The sequence below is a fragment of the Gymnodraco acuticeps genome, unplaced genomic scaffold (genome assembly GCF_902827175.1).
Source record: "Gymnodraco acuticeps unplaced genomic scaffold, fGymAcu1.1, whole genome shotgun sequence".
In the NCBI taxonomy this organism is placed as follows: domain Eukaryota; kingdom Metazoa; phylum Chordata; class Actinopteri; order Perciformes; family Bathydraconidae; genus Gymnodraco; species Gymnodraco acuticeps.
This window is the reverse complement of record NW_022992353.1, coordinates 126590-145309: the sequence shown is the minus strand read 5'-3', so window position 1 is coordinate 145309 and position 18720 is coordinate 126590.

Sequence of the window (18720 nt, the reverse complement as noted above, 5' to 3'; positions counted from 1 at the left end):
AATTACAAGATGTGATTCATCTAAATATCCCTTCTCATTTCAAGCAATCTTACCAAGCACATTTTCACTTGTTCTTTTGGCAGATTTTTGTACTTATTTTCATGTTTTCATTATTGTTTAACTTGAGCAGCATTTTTTCCAGTGTAGAAATGGCTCCTCATACTGTAGGACTGAAACATAATAAGTAAAGAGAGTATGTTCTCGTCTAGGTGTAGTCATGGACTCTGACCTGAGTTTCAACAGTCACATTAAAACAGTTACTAAATCAGCCTACTATCACCTAAAGAATATATCTAGGGTTAAAAGACTAATGTCACAGCAGGATTTGGAAAAACTTGTCCATGCTTTTATCTTCAGTAGACTGGACTACTGCAATGGTGTCTTCACAGGTCTCACTAAAACATCTATTAGGAAGCTGCAGCTGATTCAGAACGCCGCTGCTCGAGTCCTCACTAACACTAAGAAAGTGGATCACTCCTGTTCTGAAGTCTTTACACTGGCTTCCTGTGTGTCAAAGAATAGATTTCTAAATACTGCTGCTGGTTTATAAAGCACTGAATGGTTTAGGCCCAAAATACATTTCTGACCTCCTGCTAAATGATGAACCATCCAGATCTCTCAGGTCTTCAGGGACTGGTCAGCTTTCTGTCCCCAGAGTCAGAACTAAACATGGAGAAGCAGCGTTCAGTTATTATGCTCCAAATATCTGGAACAAACTCCCAGAAACCTGCCGGTCCGCTGCAACTCTGACTACTTTCAAATCCAGCAAGAAGACTTTTCTTTTTGTCGCTGCTTTTAATTGAACTATTCACATCTTAAACTGCACTGTAACTTTTATCCATGTACTTTTTTCTTTTAATGTTTATTTTATTAGCTTTTCTTTTTAATGACTGATTTTAAATGCCATTTTCTTAATGTCTCTCATTTTTTGTAAAGCACTTTGAATTGCCTTGTGTTGAAAAGTGCTATATAAATAAACTTGCCTTGCCTTGCCTTGCCTTGCCTTGCCTTGCCTTGCCTTGCCTTGCCTTGCCTTGCCTTGCCTTGCCTTGCCTTGCCTTGCCTTGCCTTGCCTTGCCTTGCCTTGCCTTGCCTTGCCTTGCCTTGCCTTGCCTTGCCTTGCCTTGCCTTGCCTTGCCTTGCCTTGCCTTGCCTTGCCTTGCCTTGCCTTGCCTTGCCTTGCCTTGCCTTGCCTTGCCTTGCCTTGCCTTGCCTTGCCTTGCCTTGCCTTGCCTTGCCTTGCCTTGCCTTGCCTTGCCTTGCCTTGCCTTGCCTTGCCTTGCCTTGCCTTGCCTTGCCTTGCCTTGCCTTGCCTTGCCTTGCCTTGCCTTGCCTATGTTACTCTTCGCTTGTGAGCATTAAATCGAGCGTTATGTTTGTCGGGAGATCAGACAGAACTGCTTAATGAAGAAGGCTAAAGGGAACCATAGCTAACAATCGACTTTATCAATTAGCAATTTCACTTTGCAATCAACATTTACTTCACAATAAGTTAAAGAAAAACATAAACTGTCTATTGCAAAAGAAAAGAAAACATTATTCAATAGATTTAGTTTCATCTGTTCATCAGTTTAGGTCATTAGGTTGACATTTATTTAGTGTTTCTTTTAGTTTTGTTCTGTCATAACGCCTTGTGCGAAATGCTTTGGCAATACTATGTTTAAAAGGTGGTCATGCCAATAAAGCCCCTTTGCATTGTATTGTACTTATTCTGAGAGAGACACATTGAAAACAGAGCACTATAGTGGGAGTACTACCTTGCCAGACTGTAATTGACTACACAACCTCACAGTACACGGCAGGTGAAAACAGTTGTACTCTTTCTCCTATAGCAGCTGAAGTTTATCTGCTGCTGGCAATATGCTAATCAAGTTATTGTTGGCGACAGAGCGCTGTGAAGCTGCACTTGAAATGCCTCTAATGCATCTCAAATGAATTGCTTTTCCTGTTTGATTTACCGTTTCTACTCCACGAAAAGTCTCCCTCCTGTACTGTAGTGTTGCTCAACTTCATTCAAGTCTTGTGTGTGTTGATAAATCCATTTGCTTCTGCTCAATAATCAGGTTTATTTTATTTGTCAAAGCGCACCAAACGGCAGCTCGCTTCTCTTGCCGTAGGTTAATTGGCACGTTAGAGCAGTCGACCTCCTTTGCCAGCGTTGAATGCATCTTTTCTTTGTCTTCTCGCATAAAACGAGGAGAAATCAACAGCGAGGATCCTGAGGGCTGGCAGCCGATGCTGGCTCCGTGCCGGCTTTCCACAGAACATTCTTTCATTTGCAGCAGGCTTTCCTCAACAGGGGATGGAGCTGGATTTTCCTGCATTACACCAGAAAATCACTTTCAGTTTCAAATCTGGGTGTCACTTTTTTCATCAGTGGAAAAAGGCACAGCAGAATACTCAGGAATTACCACCTCAGACAGGACCTGCTTGTGTCCTTCTATCGCTGCACCGTGGAAAGCATCCATATGCATTACGTGTGGTTCCTCAGCTGCACAGCCGCAGAGAGGGGTGCGCTCCAAAGGGCCATCAACTCGGCCCAGAAGATCATCGGTTGCCCCCTCCCCTCCCTGGAGGTTCTGTACAGCTCTCGTTGCCTTAAGAAGGCAGTCAAGATCCTCAAGGATCCACGCCACCCGGGTAACGAGCACTTTGTACGGCTGCGCTCAGGCAGGCGCTTCTGTACCGTGTCTTCCCGGACAAACCGACTCAAGTTCAGTTTTTTTCCCAGGGCCATATGAGCACTAAACGCTGCTAATGTTTAAATGATATAAGCCTTCCGTGCAATACGAGGGGAATCGTAAAATTAAATGTATTATGTATGTACATATTCCCTATCACGTCTATTTAAGTCCCATTTCTTGTTTTCATAGTGTCTTGTTGTTTTCATATTGTCTTGTTGTTGCACCTTGAGTTCATTGTAATGTCGTTGTACCTGTACAATGACAAATGAAAGATCTATCCATCTATATGGCAGCTCCACTCCTGATTGATTGATTGAGACGATCAGCAGGATGTACAGTATACTGTTGAGGTCAGTGGTCGCATTTAGATGATCGCTGCAAATCCCTACCTTAAGCAAAACTACATAATCCATGCCTCAGGTCGGCCGATGCAAAGAAGAAGATAATCCCAGCTCTGTTCCCTTTCACTGGTGTGTGAATATGTGGATTACTCTTTCTTATACACATTCTTATTTACTCTGAAAGACATGAAAGAGTTGGCATTGAGTCACTTTTAAAGGCCAAAAGCTCTAATGATTACTTGAAGGAAGTAGTAGTCGTTGTTTACTCACATCATATACTGCCACGCACGTCATTTAATATTTGTTCATATATCTGAAAAACCCCAGAACACAATGAATGACATTTTTAAGGCAGATTAGCTGTATAATATGCTATGGATAGCCAGGACATGTTTAAGTAAACTTCCATGGTTCCCAGAGGAGTCATTTGACTAGAGCCACTCATTCAATGCCATCAGGTTTTAATATGTAATACTTTGGTTTATGACAAAAGAAGTGCAAGCAAGCGATCAGTGTTTCGTGTAAACTCATCAGTATTCATTTATTGCAAGCTAACATGAACCTGGTAGTTCTTATACCTTCCAAACATTGACTTATTAACATCTTAGCACGATGTTGTTAGCATTTAGCTCAAGTGCAGCCCAACTAGTGTTTTCAATGTCAATCACTTGTAAATCCTCAATTCCTGCAACATCATGTCTACCACATCACTTCTGACTGTCACCTCTTACCTCTGATGAGTTTGCACTCTTGAATGTATTGATTCCAGTCAGAGATGAGTCTCTCAGCATTATCCGTCCTCATCTGAATGTCCTTGAGTGTTTTGACATTTGGGATGAAACCTTTTTTTCCCTGCATTCAGTCGCTGTTTCAACTTGAAACATTTTAAACAAATGAGACCTTTCTTAACTGTCAATGCTGCAAAGTCAGACCTCCGCTGTGTGATTCTGTCCCACATTGAATACTGTTTGACAAACTGGTCGTTTGCTTGAGCCACAAACCTGAAACCCAGAGAACAGCTGTTCAAGAGAGCTATAAGGTGTTTGACAGAAAGCCACATTCATACCACCACTGTACCATCCTGGAGAAACACCATTTCTTGAGCTTTGACACTTGTAGGTCTTTTAAAAGTATGTGTTTTATTTATAAATGTTTACATGGACTCCCCCCCCCCCCTCCCTTAGGGGACTTCATCCACAGAAAACACACTGGACGCTGCACTAGGTCAGAAACCAGAGGAGACTGTGAGGTCCACCGCAGACGGACCACTTTTGGACAAAATGTACTTTCCATTAAAGGCAGCTCGTTGTGGAATACCCTCCCAACCTTCCTAAATGTTCCCACACCACTCCGCTCCTCCGCTCCCTTCACTGGCTTCTGGTAACTGCTAGAATCCACTTCAAGATACTGGTACTTGCTTACCATGCTGCGAATGGATCTGGCCCTTCCTACATCCAGGACATGGTTAAACCGTACACCCCAGCGCGTGCACTACGCTCTGCATCAGCCAAACGACTCGCTGCGCCCTCGCTGCGAGGGGGACCCAAGTTCCCATCGGCGAAAACACGTGGGTTTGCTATCCTGGCTCCAAGATGGTGGAATGATCTCCCCATTGACATCAGGACAGCAGATAGCTTGCTCATCTTCCGGCGCAAACTGAAAACTCATCTCTTTCGACTCCACTTCGAGCGTTAGAACTATTAACAAAGCACTTATATACTAATAAAGGACTGGCTTACCTAAAGCCAGTTGAGTAGCACTTGAAATGTTTTGGCTCTATGAAACCTGATGTACTTATATGATTCTGTTTTCTTCAAGGTTGTGTCTTCCTGGTCGAATGTACTTATTGTGTCGCTTTGGATAAAAGCGTCAGCTAAATGCAATGTAATGTAATGTAACTGAGATACGGGATTGTCCCACTCTCAATAGCTTCAAAGGTCAACTCAGAGAATGGTTGAGAGACAACCAGACGTATAATCACAGCTAAATGCACTTTAACTCAGGGGTATCTCCTCTTGCCCTTGATATGTCGTAGCTGCTACATCGTACCTCCATGTGGTAAATACTTGTGTGTGCTGCTCTAGCTCTTTCTGCATATCATGTATTTATTATTTCTATGTTTATAAATGTCATATTCTTAAATGTTGTATGTGCTGCGGATGGAAATTAGCTCAAAGCTAAAATCCGGCATATTTACATTTGAAGCATTATTTGTTTAAAGTGTTCATCAATGTGCAATGTCCCGGTTCAAATAAACGATTAAATGAAAAAATGTTTTCTCGTCTTCAGATCGTTGTTTCTATCTGGCCTGCCACATTATGAATGACTTGCGATTGTGTGCCAATTTACACGGCAAACTCAATGAGGCAGCTAATAAACAAATGTAGCAAAACATACACTAATTAATCAGTCAATTAATTATGCATTATTCTGTCTATGCTCGCTGAATACATTTCCACTTTGAGAATGGAATTGTGAAATTGTCTTGAAGCCTAATATTGTTTTGTTTTCTAATTCAACGATGCAAAACCCAATATGCTTGTTTAAATGTTGGTTTCATTTAATAAATTACAAATGCCCTGAAGTGTTTTCAATGGATTTAAGCGCTAATAGGAATGAGTGGAGTGGAAAGTGCTGCATTGAGTTTTAACGTGACTCAACAGTGCAACAATTATAGCTTTTCCAATTGATTGTTTCATTATCATACTTCATTTAACGCTCCATTTTAGCTTCATGGCCGATAAATAATACACAAAGCTATTTCAATCCCAAAACCCCTTTTCAATTAGAAATTAATTATTTAGGAAGCAATCTCCGTGCCACTCCAACGTCTTTCATTGCTCGTTTTATTAGTGATTGTTTGCTCATGGGCCTAATAATGTTTAATTATTGCTGACTCTGCGATTTAAAAGTGAGCTACTGTGAAATAAAAAGCCCCAAAGTAATTATAATGTCACAAGTTATTACTCTGTTCTTCTTTCTTTACTTCTTCTCTTTCGCAGCTCGCCAGCGGTGCTTCGGCCAAGAAGTTCAAACATTTCATCTCGCAGTGAGGAAGAGGAGCAAGCAATTAGACCCATACATAAAGAAGGGCCAGCAGGCTGTCATCGAGCCGGGTTCACAACAAGGTCGAGAATTAAATACCGTGTTTCAGACAGAAAAAGCAGAATTGTGTCGAGGAGCAAATGTCCAGAAGATCATGCACATTTCCCAGCATGCATCAGCTTGAATGATTTATGTATACGTTCACATGAGAGCATGTTTATCGCTGACCTATTTATGACTCAAGCTGAAGCTAATAAATGATGTCTTGTATTATTAAACGCTAAAGGTATGACCTAACATGCAGAGTGTTTCCCAATGCGTCATGCTGTGATCAAGCCTGGATTCTCCACATTCCTGTGATATTTGTGTCCTCCGTAGAGTATCACATATGATTATTTGGGACACAACCTTATCCACGAGAGCGCCAGTTTAAAGTGACCATTATTCTGTATCAAATGTAAATCTTTAAAGTCAATGTATTTTACCGTACATGACCTATTTATGACTCACACTGAGGGCAATATGTAGTCTTGTATTATTAAACATTAAAGGTCCGACCCAGAGTTGTTCCCAATGCATCATTTATGCCGTGAAATTAAATTAGATCAAGCCTGGATTCTCCAAATTTGATATTTTGGGATAAAACCTTATATCTGAAAGAGTCCAGTTTAAAAGTGACCATTATTTTTATCAGAATCAATGTATTTTACAACTTTCAAGTCAAATCTCGCTTGTTGTGATTTCTGTTTTCAGCACCATCATCACCTGCATGATGAGAAGGGATTCAATGAAGACTTCAGAGAAAAGGTGAATTGAAAAACACGCTGAGGAAAGGTATATTTAATGACCTTGACCCTGACCTTTGTTGTCCGTGCTGCAGCTGCTGCTGGAGTGAAGACGGAGCAGATCAGCAGAACAGGAGGAATTCAGCAGCTCTTTATCACCGGGGAGGGGAAAGGACGGACAGGTAGGTCACTCTCAACACTCCCCCATCACTCTTTCTCTCACTCCATACATTACTGATGGCAGAGGGGCTGCAGGTGAGATTTATTTCAACCTGCAGTAACTTTGGGTTCAGCAGAAATCAGCTAACACTGAAACACTATGACGTTAATATGTTGTATTTGTTGCTTTGAATCATCAATCATTTGGATTTCCTCGTCTCCATGCCTTGTTAATCTCCAGGATTACAGTCACAGTTGTGATCATATTGTAAATGAAAAAAGCTACAAAACTGCTTAGTTAGGTTAAGTAAAATGTCATGATTTAGCTTAGGAATTGTATGTGTGTTAGGGTATTTCTGTTATGGAAGTAGATTACAATAAGTAAAGTGGATTAACACAAGTAGTTTTTTCTGGGTGTGAGTTATTTTACCTTTCAATCCAACATTAAGGACTTCCTCCGATTTTTCATTTGCATGTTTCGAATCAATCTGGGAGAACATACATTTTAAAGGTCCCATGTCAGGCTTTTCCGGTTATCACCCGTCCCCTTGTGTTATGAAGGTTTTTCTGCATGTAAACGGTCTGCAGAGTCACAAACCCTCAAAGTACACCCTGTAGCGAGTAAAACTCTAACACAGAAAAGACCTCGTTGGAGATTTCTCATTTTCTTCCTGGGTATCGCTACGTAGAGATACCCAGGAGCCACGCCCGAGCTATGGCCGCACCCTCTGCCAGCCTTTCACGAAACAAAGCTTCACAAACATTGCGGCGATTCATGCCGGATATGTACAGCGTAGGAAGAACGATGCTGTTCCTACTTTGTTTAGACCAGCGGGAGATTCGGGTACACAACCTGTAAATATTCATTGTTGTTTGTGTATTTATGATGTTTAAAACAAACAAGGTATCTACCATGACTGTTTAAATGGGTAAACGTTTTTCGGGCTACTACGTTGGGATGGTGGAGAAATGCTCTCCGCAGACCCATTCTCACAGCGTAATAAACCTTTTCTTTCTCAATATCAAGCCACACTTATTGTTTTTACTTCGGCTGTGAGTGTTTGTGTGTGCTCAGGATGGGTTTCGCTTGTTCTCGCTGTATCTGTATCGCTATCACGGAAGCCCTGTCTGCTCCTCACAGCAACGAGCAGCTGCACGTCGCATGACCAATCAAAGCACAATGGGCTCATAGGGAGGGGGGGGCAGGAGCTCCAACAAGCCGTTTAGGACAGAGAGTGAATACACAGACTAGACAGAGATGCTGTGTGAGAAACCAATGTGAGTTTGGAACATTGAACAATGTAAATCTATTCTATCAAATCAAGTTTTATTGATATAGCACATTTATAAACGATTTTTGGTCGAGCCAAAGTGCTGTACATATAATAAAAATAGCCTACAGTATTCTAGTAGACCTCAACAATGGAATTATGATCAGTAGAAATGGCCATGACTTGGGACCTTTAACATGTTTTGGTTTCGTATCTGTGTCCTCCTGAAGAATGTAAGTTCATAAATCATTGATTTTCTGTTTTGGTCTTCATGATCACTTTATGGAAATATGTGGCTTTATAATTGCTAATTGCTAACGTTATCTGTCTCTAGTGTTTTACTGAAAACATCTGCTCACTAAGTCGATGAAAATTGTGAAGTTCAGGGCAGATCAACCGAAATGAAAAGCTAAAAGATCCTAAAACGTTTTGTGGTGTTTGCAGGTAACTCGTGAAAGTTATTTGCAGACGCATCCCCTTCACTTTCACACACAGTTTAACCTAATTAACTCATTTCCAGGACATTGTTAAAACATGGGTGGCAATTTCATGGCTGTTGTGTTTTGTCTGAAGCCACATTTAATTAGAAATCGTTTAGTGTGAACAGTTTCAACAACAGGCTCATTATGCGTACAAATAACGTTCACTCACAGCTGACGATTTATTTAGCCAAAATAATACTAATTTGGTTTTTTATTCCAGTCTAGTTTGTTTGGATAATCCAATCCAAAAAGAAACCAAATAAACAATCATCATTTCTCTTAAACCTAAAAACAGGACACAGGGTACAAGGATTGTAGAGTTTAAAGTGTGATGAGTGTGTTGAATGATGACTTTATTAGTTCACCAATTACAGGAACATATGAGTGAACAGAAGAGAGATAGAGAAAGCTATTCATCATTTAGATCAGGGGTGGGGAACCTTTTCCCTCTCAAGGGCCATTTACATGTTTTCAACATCCTCCGAGGGCCGTACAAATGATTGACCTCTGCTTAAAAATACTAAAATCACAGCCCATTCATTTGGCCTTTCTTTCATTCTGTGCAAAGAAAAAGCAACCTCTCAATCCAGATATCTTACCATGACTCACGCATGCATGCACGTGCACGGTGTGACATGACCACCAAAACAGAAAGATATTGGACACAAGATGTGTGCAAATGTATTTAGTTTCCTATCCATGTGGACATGATTTAAGTGTGGGGGGGGACCTAACCTCCTCTAGGGGGGTCTGACATTTTTTTTTAAATGTTGAAGTTAAAAGCATCAATGTGGTGCACTTTGAGAGCAACATTAGGAGATCTATGAATACATCTCTCAACACCAGATGAAACAGAACTGGAAGCAGATTTTATTTTTCTTTATGGATATTTGACAAATCACTCTCCTTTCAAACTGGATTCTTGTTTATTAATAACAACTTTTTTTTACTGTCATATAGTATTTTATACCTGTTTACTGTATTCTCTTATTTTTTTATAACTATAATGATCATGTAAAGATGTGCCTTTACCTCACTGGTTGTAGAAAAAGCTTCTTATATTCGTTAGCATAGCTAGCTAACCAGATGCTAATAACAACAAAGTTATTGACTGTATGATCAGTGTGACAGATGAGCAGATCGCCACTGGGCTTTCAGCTAAAGACACAGACACGCAAAAACTGCGGCATGTGTACGGCTCCTTATGGGTACTGCCATTTCTGGAAGTGCCGGAGCGGCGTTCCGGTGATCTCCGTCAGAACTGCACACCTGACGAGACATATACCACGTGATGACACGTTAGGCTCATGTTGTGTTCAAGGACCCTGACCTTGGCCAGGAAAAACAGGCACTCGCTTGTTTAATTTGTTTGCTGTCTATATTTCTTTAATTTTTTGCGTGTGTTTATATATTACCTCGAGGGCCGTACCAAATGGTCTTGCGGGCCGTATACGGCCCGGGGGCCGGAGGTTCCCCACCCCTGATTCAGAAGTACAATAACTCTGTAGGTAATAATGGAAATACCCATTTATCTTTAAACTCACTGATAATGGTAATGTATGTCCTGTTGTCGCTGCTACTGTGCTATCTTTAATAATAGTTTCAACTAACATGGAGGTAAGATGGTGTCAGGGTTGAGTGAAGCAGGCAGGACCCAAATGCAGATTTAACAGAAAATACCTTTATTTCAAGGCTAAATGAAACAAACAGAACTCTTCCCTGTGAACACAGTCAAAAAACAACAAGGATCTAACAAAGACAGACAGAAAAACCAGAACAAAAATACACACAGACAGGACAAATCAAGGAAACAAGAGACAGGTGAGGAGGGAGGAGAAAACACAGGAGCACCAGGTGAACACAATCAGGAAAACAGGAGGGAACACACAGACAGGAAACCAAAGACAGATCTAAACAAGACAAAACACAACACAGACAGATCGTGACAGATGGCTTATTTAGTTGGTAAATACTAATATTATAATGTCATGTCCTTCGTATGATTGGATTCTTTAATAATCATTATTACATGGTTTAGTTGAATACTCGATTCTGATTGGTCAATTCAGAACATGTGACACGTTGTTAATCCAGAACAGACAGACCGCTGTCAAGGATTTATTGACCGTTGTTAAAGGACGCTCACATCTGCAGAAAGAAGTCCTTTCGATTGAACTGTACAGTTTGGCCGAACCAACAAGACAAGAGGGACAAGAAAACAGCGGAGAAGTAACGGGGCAGAACCCCTCCTTTTTACAATAGTATGAAGCTGCAGCGTCGGAGACTGCAGTTTCAGGACCGCAGTCAGCAGTTGTTTTGAAATATGCTAATTTGCTTTCTTGCCATGATGAAAAGATTAATACAACTGTCTGTATGGTGAATATGAGGCTGCAGCTGGTTAGCTTAGCCGCTTAGCAATATGAAAGTTTTAACGCAACTACATAAATAGGAAATAGTGTATTTAGTGAGCTTAAATGTTGGTTAATACATGATGTAAGGCTACTTCTAGAGGCAGTTCAATAGGAAGATGCAATTAGCACAATTAGCCCAGTGCTTGGTGAACTGAGACAAAATGTCCAAACTGTTTCTTAAAAGTTAGCATACTTAGCATGAGCTAAAACGCCATCCATCCAATGATATTCTCTGGTCTGGCTACACAACAAGCCTTGCTGCTGAAGAGCTTATGCATGTACTGTCAATATATAAACTTAACATCAAAGTTGAGTGTGTGTGTGTGTGTGTGTGTGTGTGTGTGTGTGTGTGTGTGTGTGGAGAGAGAGAAGATGGAGAGGTAACCTGAAGTATATTTCAGCCTCAGAGACATTAATGTCTTGTGTTCAGCGCCAGGTATGAGTCAGCCGTCGTAATGACTCGGCGGCGCAGAGGTGTTTGTGACCCAGATACTAACGGGACACACTGTGCGGGTCATTTGTTCAACACTGCCTGTCCTAATGGCTTATTAAAATAACAACCTAAGCCAACAAAACAAACTAGTGCATCATAACAGAGGCTTGATAGCTCCTGTTGTTCCCAAATAATGTGATATTTCACTAAAACTAGACATACAGTACAATAAGCAAACAAGGACATGGTGAATAGGATTGTTTGTATTTCATCTCTCTGTGAATTGAGCTGCTTAGTAACCACATTTCGTTAAAGTGAAATAAATTGACATTTCTTTATTGTACCATGTGCTAGTTTGACAGCTTAAATACATCACTATAGAAGTAAATGACCAGAGAAACTAAACATTTCTCCATTCTACAGATTTAATTTGGATTTAACATCTAAATAAAACTATTTATATTTGTATCTTTAATTAACTTATCACTTATGCAGTAAATTACACATGCAGAATGGACAGAGAAGCATAGGGGAAATAGTGAACAATTGTAAGTTCTTGCACACAGAGATGCTGTTGTACAATAAATGAATGCTGTGGAGACCTAAATATCTCTAGAACTGCCTGATTGTATGAAATAAGTGGCTTTTATGTGTGTGCATTCACTTCAAATCAAATCAAGTTTTATTTATATAGCACATTTATAAACGATTTTTGGTCGAGCCAAAGTGCTGTACATAAAATAAAAATAGCCTACAGTCGAGACACTTTACAGCAAATACAACAGCACAGATTGTTCAGAATATCAGTATGAGAAAAACGACACCCTCTGTCCTTAGACCCTCTGTCCTTAGACCCTCTGTCCTCAGACCCTCTGTCCTTAGACCCTCTGTCCTTAGACCCTCACATCGTACAAGGAAACACTTCCAGAGAAACCCCACAGTTTAAAGGGAACATGGGAGAAACCTCAGGGAGAGGAACAGAGGAGGGATCCCTCTCCCAGGACGGACAGATGTGCAATAGATGCCGTGTGTAAATCGAAGAGATAATACATTTTACAGCATATAGTGACATTTGTGACCATCGGAAAATCCAGCTCTCCCCCAGCCTCTGTCAACCAAGGTGTGCCGCAAGGTTCGGTGCTCGGCCCCCTTCTATTCAACATCTACATGCTCCTCCTCGGTGAAATCATCCGCCGACATGGTCTCAACTTCCACTCCTATGCCGACGACACCCAACTCTACATCAGTACCAATCCATCATCCCAGCTACCCCCACTGTCACTTGTCAACTGCCTCCGCGACATCCAAGCCTGGATGTCAAAAAATCTACTTAAACTCAACAATAACAAAACAGAGCTCATGGTTGTGGCCCCAAAAACACTGCTCCGGAAGGTTGGAGATCTGCTCCTCACCATCGATGGCGGCTCCATCCACCCTTCCCCTGAGGTTCGCAGCCTGGGCGTCACTCTGGACTCTAGCCTCACCTTCAACTCCCACATCAGGTCTACTGTCAAAACTGCTTTCTTTCACCTACGAAACATCTCCAGACTCCGGCCCTCTCTCCCCGACCCCGTTGCAGAAACATTAATTCATACCTTCATCTCCTCTCGTCTGGACTACTGCAATGGAGTTCTGTTCGGGGTCACCAGCAAAGCCCTGGACAGGCTCCAGTACGTCCAGAACTCTGCAGCCAGGCTCCTCACCCACACATCACCCCTACCCTCATCCACCTTCACTGGCTCCCGGTCAAGTCATGCATCCAGTACAAACTCCTCCTGCTAACTTACAAATCTCTCCACTCCCTAGCCCCTCCATACATCTCTGACCTCCTTCAGCCCTACACCCCCTCTCGTCACCTGCGGTCCTCTGACAAAGGGCTGCTCTCCATCCAGCGCTCCAAGCTGAAAACATTTGGCAACAGAGCCTTCAGTGTCGCAGCCCCCACCCTCTGGAATTCTCTCCCCTTTGCAATCAGGAATGCAGACTCTCTGGACACCTTCAAAAAACACCTCAAACACCATCTGTTCACTCAGGCCTTTGGCCTCAACTAATATACAGTACTCAGCAACCTGTTCCTGTTTTGTTTTCTTCAGCCTGTGTATCTGTATGATTATTATTACTTTTTGTTTTGTTACTTCCATTTACCATTTACTTCCCATTGTAAAGCGTCCTTGGGTTTCGTGAAAGGCGCTATATAAATTGAAATTATTATTATTTTATTATTATTATAGACCGAATGTTAGGAAATGCATGTGTCTGTAATAAGAAGATGAATCCACGAGGATGTCAGCTACAATCCTGTGGGAGCCATCAGGGAAGCAGCATGACGAGACCCAAGGCAGGACCGCAGAGACGGGTTCAGCCACGACCCGAAGTCCACGACTTAATCCAGAACTCAGGATAGAGGATCCAGGACACAGGACTACAGCAAGAGGATCAGCCTCGACTCCGGATCCCGGCGTAGATATAGATACAAAACAAGAACAAAGATTTGGCTGGGTTAATCGGAACAAGAGAATACACAGACACGGACAGAGAGGGGAAAGGTCATTGGAGAAAAGTTATTCTTGATAACCCTCTAGAAAGATCTCATGAACACTCATGAATATGCTATATGTAAACTACAAGTGGTCCCAACTCCAGACCCTTTGGCCCCAATAATTGGATATTGATTGTTGTGCTGCAATTGTGGTGCCACTCAAACATAAACGTCTGAAAGAGAAGGCACTGACTATATAAGTACAGTATAGTGCATAGCTTTCCAGTACTGTACATTCAAAAGGCCACAAATATTACAAGTCAGACTACTATGTATTTGTGTATTCATAAAGCAGGTTTTTAAACGGCTTTTGCAACTGCAAGCTTCACATTTCTACATAGAAACAACCTCTGCGTCTTGAGCCTAATTCTGTGAATGTATTAAATTGTGAAGACCACAGAAAACACATTTTTAAAAACGACCTTTTGTGACTTATGGATGTAACAATTTGCATATAAGTGCTGCTACAGTTGTACACCGGCTGCAATAATAGTGCATTGAGACCCTAAAAGCACAGATACGACCAGGGGACACAAATAAATTAAATCAGACGGATCTTAGTCAGGAGGAGGGGGGTTGGAAGAGTGTTTTTGACAGAGAGGGGTAACACAGATTCAGACATTATGAGAACAATGTTGTTTTTCTAACATTTGAGCTTGTAAACATGTTCAAGTTGGAACCTGAAATACATAATGAACCTGGAAATGAGCATACTCTGTCCCCTTTCATTCCCAGAACACAGTCATGTTGAAACTGTTGAACCTGCGGAGTACATATGCACTCACCGTGTCATTTGAAGCATCAAAAGTGGAGCCTCTTTATTTCCTCTCCACCCTGTCGAGTGCAGGCTCAGAAACACCTCTGTCATGACTTCACACTGAACATTGTTTCTGCTCTCATCCCTGCTTGACACACTCCTCTGTGTTGCTTTTAACACCAACTATCAAAAGGACTTCATTTCCCTTTGTTCTTCTTTCACCTCACTGAAGTCAAATCAGATGAAACGATAAAAGGTGAAAGGCTAAAAGAAGGAATGTCTGACTACTGATTTCTGCTGCTAATCACCCATAGTGCTCTGTGGGTAATGCGTGTAACCTTCTGGACTTTAACAGCGGCTTATTGGCTGCAAGTGACAGTCGAGCGCCGCTTCTCAAGGCTGCCGGGTGTGGAGATACGCTGTTTAATATGCATGGACTCACTAATTACAGCCCTCTTCCTCTAATGATGTGGCCTTGAGACCGGGATGCAGAGGGATGGGCTCTCATATGAAGCCCCCCCCCACACAGACACACACACACACACACACACACACACACACACACACACACACACACACACACACACACACAACACCAAGGCTGGAATCAATCTGACTAGCCCCTCGAGCAAATCTGCATATTTGTGGGAATTTGAGACGGTGGTGCGTAGGTTGGCACATAACAGATAAAATATAACAGCGGCTCATAAACAGCAATGAGAGGAATAAGCAATTAATATGAAGGGCCCAAATTCAAACTCACCTCGCACACACACACTACTGAAAACATCTGGCCTTGCACACACACTACTGAAATACTCTCACATTCACTACTGAACACCTCACACACACGCTACTGAAAATTAACCTCATACACACACTATTGAAATCCTCTCACATTCATTACTGAACACCTCGCACACACACTACTGAAAACATCTGGCCTTGCACACACACTACTGAAATACTCTCACATTCACTACTGAACACCTCGCACACACGCTACTGAAAATTAACCTCACACACACACTCCTGAAAAACATTTTACTGAAAGGTTCTCAGTAGGGAATGTGCATGTGTTTCACCTATGAGTGTGTGAGGGGATTCTTGCTGTAACGGAAGTCATTCTAATGTAACGGAAGTCATTCTAATGTAACGGAAGTCATTCTAATGTAACGGAAGTCATCTGCTGGTGGTCTCTTTGCTAGCCCCGTTAGCTTCATTAGCTCCAAGCTGCTACTCGGACGTGTTTGTTGTGGTGATGCCTGGTGGAGTATTCTTCATTGAAATATCGCACTTATCTTATGGCTCTGCGGTTCAAACAGACCGTCCATGAATGCAGTTTATTCGGTAAGTGAAATTCAGGCACTTTATTTCTTACTTGTCTTTTTATTCAGCTAACAAGCGAGACGAAGCTACATCTGTGCTAACGATGCTATCCGTAGCATACAAGTTAAAACATAATAGAGAAGTATAAAACATTAAGAAGGATTATACTGTAAAACATAAGGCTTCTCGGTGAGGTTGGTAAAATAAGGTCATGCTTGTACATTAGTTAGTTTGCTAGTTTGGTAACTGTATGCATTGTTATTGTTAATTTAAAATAGCTATGCTCGACGATGCAGACAGCTAGCGTCACATTCATTGTCACAGAAGCACACATAACGTCATATCTAATATTTAAACAAATCATTTCCTTGTCCCTAAAGCATTGACTGAACAATTTTTCGTCCTCAAATGCAGGCATTAAGTTACATGTTCACGTTCTGCTGCCACAATAAGTCGGTTTCTCCAGTGTTATGATAATAAAATAATAAGTAAGTATTGGTATAATATTAATAAAAACAACAACGTTTGGGTTCGTTCGTTTAATATGATGAACGTTAACCAGTAAGCTTCAATAATCAACTCCAGCTCAACAAACCATATTGCAATATCTACGTTAACGTTATTTCTGGAACCAACTGGAAATGTGAGATTCATATTTTTCAGATACACAGATCTTATAGTGAGGTTAATCTATGGGTTAATCTCATACTCTGCTCTTCAACACTAATGTGACGCTAGCTGTCTGCATCGTCGAGCATAGCTATTTTAAATTAACAATAACAATGCATACAGTTACCTAACTAGCAAACTAACTAATGTACAAGCATGACCTTATTTTACCAACCTCACCGAGAAGCCTTATGTTTTACAGTATAATCCTTCTTAATGTTTTACACTTCTCTATTATGTTTTAACTAGGGCCGGGACTCGATTAAAAAAATTAATCTAATTAATTAGAGGCTTTGTAATTAATTAATCGAAATTAATCGCATTTTTAATCACATATAAATATTTGACCTAAGAACAGTGAGAAGCAATTTTTTTCACATGGATTTTAGTATACCATTAGGCGCATTCACACCGCAGTACTTTTCCCACAAAGGTTCATGAGAACTCTTTGAACCTGGGGGAGGATTAGGCAAATGAAGCCACTGACGTCACTTCTTCTTCTTCTGCTTTGGGTTTACTGGCAGGCCGCAAACCACTTCACGGCGTATACTGCCGCCCGAAGTCCCCGGCCGGAAGTCCCCGGAGTTGGGGAAGGCTTCAGTAGAAGCTGCTGTCCCAGCTTCTACTGAAGCCTTCCGAGTAAATCGCCAGAACGCCGACACCTCCTCATCTCCACCGCTCCCATGTTTTATTTTGTGTTTCCATAAGTTAGTCTCTCTGCGTTTCTGCGCTGGGCTAATGCTAATAATGCTAATGCGAGGATAATAAAATGGCGGCTTCACAAAACTTTTTGGGAGTTTTACGGGGCGTGGTTTGCAATCCGCCCAGCCAATCAGAAATATAGCTCTTTTCCGCACGAAAGTCCCTGCTCTCTAGCAGCTCTGCTCTCTAGCAGGGACTTTCGTGGGGGTAAAAAGGTTCTCATGAACTAATTTTAGTACCGGCTCTTTTTGGTGTGAACGCGATAAAAGAGGCTAACGTCCACGCTAGCTGCTATATGTTTTGCATTGAGGTGATACTTGAGGCTTGATGTGCTGCGATGATATGCGAATTCCTTTTTGCATAATTTGCACACAACCGTGCTCTTATCGACGCTTCCATCCGTCCGTTTTTTAAAACAACATTTCCCACTGTTGTTCACTGTGGTTTGTTGTTGTCTGAAGTCATGAACGTTAGTTGGTGCTCCAGTATAATCGGTACGCCTGAAACTCATCCAGTGAGAAACGTTCCGCGGTGCTAAAAATAAGTGCGATTAAAATGCGTTAATTTTTTTAAAGCGTTAATTTTTGTGTAATTAATTAATCTTAATTAACGCGTTAAAGTCCCGGCCCTAGTTTTAACTTGTATGCTACGGATAGCATCGTTAGCACAGATGTAGCTTCGTCTCGCTTGTTAGCTGAATAAAAAGACAAGTAAGAAATAAAGTGCCTGAATTTCACTTACCGAATAAACTGCATTCATGGACGGTCTGTTTGAACCGCAGAGCCATAAGATAAGGGCGATATTTCAATGAAGAATACTCCACCAGGCATCACCACAACAAACTAGTCCGAGTAGCAGCTTGAAGCTAATGAAGCTAACGGGGCTAGCAAAGAGACCCACTAGCAGATGACTTCCGTTACATTAGAATGACTTCCGTTACAGCAAGAATCCCCTCACACACTCATAGGTGAAACACATGCACATTCCCTACTGAGAACCTTTCAGTAAAATGTTTTTCAGGAGTGTGTGTGTGAGGTTAATTTTCAGTAGTGTGTGTGCGAGGTGTTCAGTAATGAATGTGAGTATTTCAGTAGTATGTGTGCAAGGCCAGAT